At 41.1% G+C, this 11,085-nt stretch overlaps 1 long non-coding RNA gene across 4 annotated transcripts; it reads right to left on the bottom strand.

Moving 5' to 3' along the window:
• Window positions 1-7,392: 7,392 nt before the first annotated feature.
• LOC109163924 lies at window positions 7,393-10,814 on the bottom strand. Of its 4 annotated transcripts, XR_002051351.1 has the most exons (8): window positions 10,555-10,814; window positions 10,364-10,442; window positions 10,120-10,177; window positions 9,845-9,950; window positions 9,695-9,756; window positions 9,415-9,492; window positions 8,548-8,614; window positions 7,393-7,432 (listed from the first exon to the last, which is right to left on the bottom strand). It is a non-coding gene; the product is annotated as an uncharacterized LOC109163924 (long non-coding RNA). The 4 variants fall into 4 exon arrangements; XR_002051350.1 differs by having other exon boundaries at window positions 10,364-10,814; XR_002051349.1 differs by lacking the exon at window positions 10,364-10,442.
• Window positions 10,815-11,085: the final 271 nt, after the last annotated feature.

Here is an 11,085-nt window from a genome sequence, read left to right as displayed (position 1 = left end):
TGCTATAATTATCTTCTTTGGCCTCCTCTCTATACTTGTGTCTTGATGAATCGTTTATTTGATATTGATGATATGTTCTTGATGATTGTGAGATGATTTTATGTGTGATCTTGATGATCTTGATGATTATGTGATGTTCTTGATGAATCTTGATGTTTTGGCAATTAAAAGATGAACTATGATTTTAATGATTTGAATATGATTAGAGCCCTAGGTTAAAATTGGGAATTTCGTATTGTGTTGTTCTTGATATAATTGGGTGAGATTTCGCATGTTCGGGTGTTGATTATGTTTAGAAGTCATGATAGGATATGTGCTATATGATTCTTGCTTTGATCCGTTAATTGTCTACGTGGTGTCATCAATTGTGTTTAAAAGTGTCTAAGCGTGGTTTCGGGTTCCACAACGGATCCCGGGACGTCTATTTTGATAAAGAGTCAGTGGGGGGTAGGTGGGGGTAGGGGGACCCGCCACCTACCCGCTGCCCGAGAAGGGCGTCGCCGGCAGCGGGCAGCGGGCGGGCAGGCGACTGCCCGCCGGGCACCCGCTGCCCGGAGACTTGTCGCCGGCGGGCTGTCGACAGGTGGTCCGCCACCCAACGGCTACTCGCTGGAATATGCCCAACTTGGTACTCCGGCCTCCCCGTTTGATGTTTCCCCGACCCTCGTGGTGTCCTAACGGACCCCCCTTATCGTGCCTAAAGTCAAGTTTGATGTTTTGGGTACCATTCGTAGGATAAACGAGTCTTATATATGTATATATGTCGCATGCTAGTGGAATTGGTATCCCGTTGGCCTAGGTGAAAGAAGTATGAACCCCTTAGGATTATTCATTGTATGTGGATAACCACGCATAGGTTTCATTATACGTTTTCTCCCCTTTCCCAATGTGTTAATATGGGTTGCATGTGCTTGCTATGTGTTGTGTGTGCATGAAACCCCAATTTGGTTGCGATCAAATTGGTTATTCCTTAGCTGCGGTTCATAAGCTGGCTGCGGTCAGAATTACACTCTTGGGCTGCGGTCCACCGTTTGGTTGCGATCAAACGTTTTACATGAGCTGCGGTTCATATTCCTGGCTGCGGTCAGATGATCACTTTTGGGCTGCGGTCCACCGTTTGGTTGCGATCAAACGTTTTACATGAGCTGTGGTTCATATTCCTGGCTGCGGTCAGATGACTACTCTTGGGCTGCGGTCCACTGTTTGGTTGCGATCAAACATTATGATGAGCTGCGGTTCATCGGTCGGTTGCGATCGACCCCTTCGTATTGCGATACGAGGCAGGGTGCTGCGGGGCCATTTCAGAGCTATATGCACTGATCCTCATGTATGGGCATGCGATTGGTCCTGTGGCGCCACCAAAGTGTGCTTGTGTGTGATGAGATACGAATTGGGATGATGATATGAATGTGATGAAGTGAATCTGTGACCATAGGATATATGCTAGTATCTTTATATGCTTGATTATAACTGATGAATATGTTTATCCCTATCTGTCGAGTATATTCTTGGTTTTAAATCTAGTGTTTCTTAAGTATATATCTTCCTGCTTCAAAATGGTTTTCATATATCTATATATATATCTATCTATAATGTATTTTAACGCGTTGGAGTGGGTTACCAGCATCTCTCGCTGAACAAATATATTTGGCTTTCAGGCACAGAGGAGTAGACACTGGAGCGCACTAGAGATTTGGAGCGTAGAGTAGATAATTTCCCTTTCTGCCTGCGTGCCATGCTTATGTATTTATATTATTGAGGATATTAGTTAGTTAGTCTGTGCACCTGAGCTAGACTCAGGTGTGGCATAGCACCCCGTACTCTACTATATTATGTTTTGGGATTTAATGAGAATTTACCTTTATTATATAAGTCTTAAAATTTGAAAAATTTCGGGGTGTTACAGTTGGTATCAGAGCCTAAGTTTAACCCTAGGATAAGACTCTTAAGACCAAGACCTTAGGACAATACGCTTAAAACACTAAAGGTTTGGTAAGATAGGATTTAGGGAATCATAGGACGTGTGGTGAGATCGTGAGACCTTACACTTCCTTCACACCAACTAACACATAATTTAAACAAACTTCCTCCACGTCCATAGCATCAAGATAAGGATGCAAAATAATATCAACCTATGAACCCCAGGATGAAATCAAAGAGGAAGCAGACAAAGGCACCGAAACTTCCCACACAGGAATTCTTAACTCAAAATCTACAACGTCTGGCCCAAATTGCCCAGGCATTAAACAATGCAGTCCCCCAACCATCACCACCAAACAGAAACTTGGAAATCCACCGCCAAGTCTCGGAACACCAACCACCCACCTTCTCCGGAGACGAAAATCCCACGATCCTCGAAGAATGGATTAGAACCTTCGACAAAATATTCAGGGCAACGGGATGCCCAGAAAACCACCAAGTAGAGGCGGCCTCCTTCTACTTCAAGCACGGGGCCGACACCTGGTGGGTCCACGAGAAACCCATTTACGAACAAAGCCCCGGGTTCAACTGGGAAACCCTAAAAACGCGACTACGAGAACAATTCTACCCCAGTCACCTGAAAGAAACCATATACGAGGAATTCCTCCACCTAAAACAGGGAGCAACCCCAATCACAGAATACTACCAGCAGTTCCTTAAGCTAGCTCGCCTCACTCCCGAACTAGTACCTACAGAGACAATCAAAATCAATAAATTCATAAAGGGCCTCAATCCCGAAAACCAGGAGGCCGTAACTATACGAGAACCGAGAACCCTCGAAGAAGCCTATGCCAAGGCATTCCAACTACAACAAATCCCAGACGAACCACAGGAAACGCACCTGGGACACAAAAGAAAGATTGAAGGGAACCACACAAACCCCATTCGGGAGCTTAAAACCGCCAGGGCCACCTTACCCCACCAAGCCGTGACACCGGCCACTCAAGGAAGGATCCTTACCATAAGCAAAGCCAAAATCGGAGATAACAACATAGTCTCCGGAACATTCCTCGTACACACCACCCCCGCCACCGTACTATTTGATTCAGGGGCTACCAACTCATTTATAGCTACCGAATTCGCCACTCAACTCGGTCTTAACACCAGCACCAAAGTACAACTCCAGGTCAAGGTAGCCTCCGGTGAAATCATAAGATGTGACCGCATGTACAAAAACATAATGATCACCATCAAAGGAGTGGAATTCCCTAGCAACCTAATATAATTCAGACTAGATGGAGTACAAGTGACCCTGGGCATGGACTGGCTAAGGAAATTCCAGGCACAAATCTTATGCGGTGAACAAAAAGTGGTCTTACGGGGACCAAACGGGAAAAGGGTATCCTACCACGGAACCCACAAGGATCTGGAAATCAAATTAGTAAACATGATAAAAATGAAGAAATATCTAACCCAAGGAAACGAAGCCTTCCTATGCTCGGTCAAGGACCTCAACACTGAGATAGCCGAACCCCAAACCATCCCAGTGGTAAACGAATTCACCGACGTCTTCCCAGACGAAATCCCCGGAGCACCCCCAACCAGAGAAGTCGAGTTCACAATAGACCTAATACCAGGCGCTGCCCCGATCTCTAAACCACCCTACAGGCTGGTACCAAAGGAAATGAAGGAACTGAAAACACAACTTCAGGAACTGCTAGATAAAGGATACATCCGCCCCAGCACCTCACCATGGGGAGCACCAGTATTATTCGTTAAAAAGAAAGATGGGAGCATGCGTCTGTGCATCGACTACATGGAACTAAACCAAGTCACAATAAAGAATAAATACCCTCTTCCCCGAATCGATGACTTATTCGACCAACTTAAAGGAGCAGGGGTGTTCTCGAAAATTGATTTAAGATCCGGATACCATCAGATAAAAGTAGCCAACCCAGATATCCAGAAAACAGCCTTTCGAACATGCTACGGCCATTACGAATTCACGGTGATGCCCTTCGGATTCACCAATGCACCCGCTATATTCATGGACCTCATGAATCGAGAATTCCGGCCCCACCTAGATGACTTCGTCATTGTATTCATCGACGACATCCTGGTCTACTCCCGAAACGAGGAAGAACATGAAAAGCACCTCCGCACAACCCTACAAACCCTGAGAGAACACCAACTATACGCCAAGTTCTCCAAGTGTGAATTCTGGAAGGACAACGTAGCCTTCCTGGGTCACGTGATAACCAAAGAAGGAATCAAGGTGGACCCCACCAAGATTCACGCCGTCAAGGAATGGCCCACACCAAAATCACTTTCAGAGGTCAGAAGCTTCCTGGGATTAGCTGGCTATTATAGGAGGTTTGTACCCGATTTTACCAAAATAGCTCAGCCTCTCACCAAGATCATGAAAAAGGAAACCCCCTTTCGTTGGGACAACAACTGCACCACAGCCTTTCATGAATTAAAAGAGAAACTAACCACGGCACCCGTCCTAACTCTCCCCTCCGGGGTGGAAGGATTCGAAGTCTTCAGCGACGCCTCCAAAAAGGGGCTGGGATACGTACTGATGCAAAAGGGGAGGGTAATAGCATACACATCTAGACAACTCAAAACCCACGAAGAAAATTATCCCACACACGACGTCGAGCTAGCTGGCATTGTGTTCACCCTGAAAATTTGGAGACATTACCTATACGGAGTACAATGCAAGATTTATACGGATCACAAAAGCCTAAAGTACATCTTCACCCAAAAAGATCTAAAAATGCGACAACGAAGGTGGCTGGAACTCATAAAGGATTACAACCTAGATATCCAGTACCACGAAGGCAAGGCTAACATTGTGGCAGACGCCCTAAGCCGAAAGACTAACCACACCCTCAACGCCACCTGGATCTTACCAGACCAGCTATACAAGGACTTCCAGAAGTTGAACTTGGAGGTGGTAGAGCAAGGTCAAACCAACTCCGAGATCCGCCTATTCAATGCTAGAGTCATACCCACACTATTCGACGAAATCAAGGCCGAACAGCATCAAGACCCGGAACTAAGTAAAATTCGGCTCGACCTAACTCAGGGAAAGGACGAACCCTTCGAAATATGCAAAGATGGCAGCCTCCGCTATCAAGGGAGGTGGTGCGTGCCCACAACACACCCCCACCTGAAGCAACGAATCCTGAGAGAAGGACACAACTCCCCATACTCAGAACACCCCGGAGGCGACAAACTGTACCAAGATGTGAAAAAGATGTTTTGGTGGCCCAACATGAAAAAGGAAGTCGCAGACTTCGTGGGCAAATGCCTGAACTGCCAAAGGGTAAAAGCCAAACGGTGCAAGCCCAAAGGACTCGTACAGCCCCTTGAAATACCACAAGGGAAGTGGGACTCCATATCCATGGATTTTGTCGGAGGGTTACCCACAACACCAACCGGCAAGGATAAGATCTGGGTAATAGTGGACCGGCAAACCAAAACGGCACGGTTCATTGCTATGAAAGAAACATGGACAATGACGCAACTAGCCCGGGCCTACCTAAACCGAGTAGTAAAATACCACGGGATCCCCCGAAACATTGTGTCCAATAGGGATCCCAGGTTCCTCTCACAATTCTGGAAGTCTCTACAAACAGCCTTGGGGACACAACTGAACCTAAGCACTGCCTTCCACCCCACCACTGACGGCCAAACCGAGAGGACCATTCAGACCCTCAAAGACATGCTAAGAGCCTGCATGTTGGACTTCCAAGGGACATGGGAGGAACATCTAGACCTCATCGAATTCTCTTATAACAACAACTACCACGCAAGTATCCGCATGACCCCCTACGAAGCTCTGTATGGTAAAAAATGTAGAACCCCCTTATGTTGGGAAGACATGGTCGGCCTAGTAACGCTAGGACCCCAATACTTACAAGATACCATAGCAAAAGTCAAGCACATACAAGAAAGAATGAAGGCCGCCCAAGACCGCCAAAAATCCTACGCCGACCAAGGAAGGAAAAAAGCCGAGTTCACCCCTGGGGACAAAGTCTGGTTAAGAATCTCGCCCACACGAGGGGTAATGAGGTTCGGAAGAAAAGGAAAACTCAGCCCCCGGTTTATCGGCCCCTATGAAATCATAGAGAGAGTTGGGAACCTGGCCTACCGCCTCGCCCTACCCATTGAACTGGAACGGGTACACAATGTATTCCACATATCACTACAAGAAAAATGCACATAGACAACGGTTATTAACCGTTGTCGTAGGGGTATACTTTCTGTTGTTGAAGCCGGTGTTGTTGTAGGTCATGCGCATAGACAACGGTTTTTTAACCGTTGTCTTTTCTACCAACGACAACGGTTTTTTAACTGTTGTCTATTAAGTGTTGTTGAAGCCGGTGTTGTTGTAGGTCATGCGCATAGACAACGGTTATTAACCGTTGTCTTTTCTACCAACGACAACGGTTTTTTAACCGTTGTCTATTAAGTGTTGTTGAAGCCGGTGTTGTTGTAGGTCCTGCGCATAGACAACGGTTAATAACCGTTGTCTTTTCTACCAATGACAACGGTTTTTTAACCGTTGTCTATTTAGTGTTGTTGAAACCGGTGTTGTTAAAAGTCACGCAATAGACAACGGTTATTAACCGTTGTCTTTTCTACCAACGACAACGATTTTTTAACCGTTGTCTATTTAGTGTTGTTGAAACCGGTGTTGTTAAAAGTCACGCAATAGACAACGGTTATTAACCGTTGTCTTTTCTACCAACGACAACGGTTTTTTAACCGTTGTCTATTAAGTGTTGTTGAAACCGGTGTTGTTAAAAGTCACGCAATAGACAACGGTTATTAACCGTTGTCTTTTCTACCAACGACAACGGTTTTTTAACCGTTGTCTATTAAGTGTTGTTGAAACCGGTGTTGTTAAAAGTCACGCAATAGACAACGGTTTTTAGCCGTTGTCTTTTCTACCAACGACAACGGTTTTTTAACCGTTGTCTATTAAGCGTTGTTGAAACCAGTGTTGTTAAAAGTCACGTACATAGACAACGGTTTTTAACTGTTGTCTTTTCTTTAAAAGACAACAGTTATAAAACGTTGTCTATTGGGTGTTGTTGAAACACCCATAAACTGTTGTCTTTTGTAGAAAAGTCAACGGTTTCTAACTGTTGTCTATTGTAAAATAGACAACGGTTTTTAACCGTTTTTCACCTGCTTAAATTATAATCATATAAAAAAACAATTTATCCATTCACCATATGTTGCAAAGTGTAGTTACATAATTGTGCACAAGCTAATAAGGTTCAAAATAACAAGTCAAAAGACTTCCATGACCAATTCTAATTATCATCCAAGTCATAATACTACTACACAAAAAACAATTCCACGAACCAATTCAAGTCCAAATGATCACAACGTTCTAATGACCAAATCATACCTACTCTATATGACTTGATAGAATATCGGCCCATTCAGAACGCACCAGATCAATAACCGCTTTGTCATAATCAACTTGTTGAAACTACATGTAAACAATAAGAAAATAAATTAGTATAGATATAAATAATTTGCAATGAAATGCAAAATAAGTTAGGAGTAATTCAGAAAGCTCTCCAATCTGGAAGGTTATACTACAGAAAAGCTAGACAAGAAACACTAAAATGGCAACTTGCTAGACAGGAAACGCTAAAATGGCATACTAGAGTCTATTCAAGTAGAGTAAAATCAATGCATTGACAATACTTTCCTAATATGAATACAAATGCTCCCAATTGGCAACTACCATGTGGGATGGATGGCATTTATCAATCTACCAGTCATGTTTTGCCTACTTTCTAGTTTTCTCTTCCTCAAGGCCCAAACAAAACAAAACACATCCTCTATATAATGCCACTGCAACCAAGAACTTGACAATCTGGATTGATGAGAATCCTAATTAGCTCTTTAACTGTATGCAAATACTATCAAGTCAAATATGCTCTATACCAAAGTTGGTTGACTTGTTTCTATATTCTGCCATATTTCCATGAAAAAGATCAAATCTTTGTAATTGAGTATTTATAAGCCGGCAGGATTTTGGCACTTAACACCAAACCACAAAGATTAAGCACACTTTAATTTGTATATATCAATACAGTATGTTTTCCAGTCTTCCAAAAAGGAAAGATAAGAGATGCATTATCATTATTAATCACCAAAAAAGTTAAGGCATCAAGAAAATAATTGCTAACCACATATATATTAATGTACGTTCTTTAATTTTCCATCCCATCGAACAAAATTGTTAAGTTAGTTTTGATGCATGAATATCTAGCCAAAGGTGATGTAGAAGTCTCAAGAATCAAGATATTCTTTAATTTTTGACCCCATCTAACACCTAAGCATCCGCCTAACTCCTAATCCATATATATATATATATATATATATATATATATATATATATATATATATATATATATATATATATATATATATATATATATATATACATATATATATATAGCACTGTTTTCTTTTCTTTAGTTAGCCGCATAGACGCGCCGCCTAAAACGTCTAGGCGCTAGGGGCTACTCTATCGCCCGACTAGTGCCTAGCACGTACCTACTGGCTACTGCAACCATGAATGCAACCACTCACCAATGAATCATCAAGATTTCCTTTATCTACCCCGGCCCATGAAAATCAATCAATTTCAGTGATGGAGCTGAACACCAGAGAAGAATTACAATTTAGAGAAGTACGTGCAGAGGATTGAACCAAAGAAAAGGAGATCAAATTTTTGTGCAGCTTTAAAAAATAGAGTATGAATCAAATTTTCAGCAATCTAACATTAATCTATCATAATATATACAATCTAATTCTATCTAAAACACATAATAAACATTTAAATTTTTTTTAAAAATAATTATCTTTTTCATTAGTTTCAACAGAAGATTCTATTTACCCAAAAAACATTTATATAATTGAAAACATGATTCACATACATAAGTTTAGACATGCAAAGCACATGGTAAGAAACTCCATAGTAAAAGATTGAGTTTGAAGGATAAATACTGTAAGCATTTTAGAACCATGTAACTTTAAAAATAATTGCAGAAGAATCATATGACTACATGAGCTTCCTAACCTCCCGGCACAAAAGTAAATTAAGCGAGGCACAGTAAGCTTTTCCTAGTGAGCCAAGCCAGCCTACTGAACTTTCCAACTCATTATTTCTTAATGCGAATATATTCATTAAACATTCAACAAAAATTGTAACTGTAATCATAATAATGATGCATTTCATAAGGAACTCTATTCAGCAGAGCCCAAGCTTGAACATATCAGTATACAAAATAAAAAAATATCAACAGGGAAGAAAGAGAGGTTGAACAAGCTAAGATAAACCAAAGCAAGTGTACAAGTGTACAAGTGTATAAGGATTGTAATACTCCATATCATCTATCCAAAAAGTGACTTCGGAATGTATATGAATAGAATAAATAACCAAATGGGAGGAAATACCTGCTCAATGAGATCTAAACATGCTTGGTTGTCTTGAAATTCAACTTTTCTCCAGTCAATTCTATCCAACTCATATTCCTGTAATCAAACCAACAAGTAATGATACCATTATAATGTGTTCATTTTAAAAAAGATCCAGTAAACTTATTCTATAAAAGCTCCAGTTTGTGAATGAAGAAAACTATACTAATATCATATCAAAAAATAATAATAAACCCAGACTTAAAATTGGAATAAATTCCTAGGTCATACTTCTAGGTGAATCCAACAATCACACTACAACTTAGCGTGTAAAAGTTAATGTTTATTGCATATGTCCAGCTTCACCTAACAGCTTTTGTTCTGTTTACAGACATTAATAGAGGCGTCAAAAGATGAAAAAGAACTAGCAATGCAAAACCATAAATGTCTAGAATATTTATGGATCTACTAGTATGTTGCTTTCCCATTGCAAGCGATGTATTTATCTTATCTACAACCCAGTCAAACAAGCTTGCATATACAAATTTCGCCAATGCATCTCTTGTATCAATTGCCTAAATGAAGTTAACACACATTATGTTATGGTGAATAAGATCATAATAAATTAGTTCCACTCATATCATCGTAGATATAGATGCACTTCTCAACATTCATGTTATTTGATGGTGCAACTGTCTAAGAAATGTAATTTAGTAAAATTAATCAGACAACAACTTAACATACCTGCTTGTAACCAGCTACCTCGCACAGCCTCAACATAACCACAATGTGTTGTAGAAACCTGCTTTATTCTCAATAATTTCAAATGATCCATATAGATTAACCATTCTATATCGAGATGAGTTCAATCCTTGCCTCTAAATGCCAGGACCTAAGAAGCATGAACCCTAAAACTAAAGCAGATAGAATAGCTTGAATACATTTCCCTATATGCAAAAACAGATGGAATTTGAACTTACCAACTTACCATAATATACGAAATACACAGTAGGTTCCATTCCAGTATAGACTCACCTAGCAGCCTAGCTCCTCTCTCATAAACTAACCTATAATCCACAACTAACCTAGGGTTTAAAAACATTTATAGCTTTCAAATATGGAAATTCAACGATACAATTCAGAAATTAGGGATTTGGGTAAAAAAAATTGAGGACAAACCTGTAGGAGCTTAACGGCGGGAGAGGAGGCCGGGAAGAGGCATGCCGGCGGTAGAGGAGGCCGGGAAGTGGCGACAGCAGCAGAGGAGGGAAGAGGTGACGCCGGAGGAGATTGGAGCGACGGCGGTGGCTGGCCGGGGAGGGAGAAACGACGTCGGCTGGCCAGGAGGGAAGATGCGATGTTGCTTGGTTGGTTCGTCGGCGTGTGAGGCAGAGGTTTACGCAGAGGCTAGGGAGGGAGAAATGCTGAAGTTTTTTAAATTTTCACTAAGTGTGAGCTGTGTACTGGGAGGGAACAAAAATTTTTGTTTGAGAGGGAAATAAAAAAAAAAATTCGCTAAGTGTACTGTGAGGTTTTTTTTATTTATTTAGTTTTTTTTTTTTTTTTAATTTTTTGGAGGAAACATATACTATATACTATGTACTAATATTTTTTTTTTTAGCATCATATACTATGTACTAATATAATTAGGAAAATAACGAAATTTTATTTTAATTTTATAATAAACTTTCGTTTTTTTTCAAATTAAAT

This window comes from Ipomoea nil, unplaced genomic scaffold (genome assembly GCF_001879475.1).
Source record: "Ipomoea nil cultivar Tokyo-kokei standard unplaced genomic scaffold, Asagao_1.1 scaffold3050, whole genome shotgun sequence".
NCBI classification, from domain to species: domain Eukaryota; kingdom Viridiplantae; phylum Streptophyta; class Magnoliopsida; order Solanales; family Convolvulaceae; genus Ipomoea; species Ipomoea nil.
This window is presented reverse-complemented; position numbering and strand designations above follow the sequence as displayed.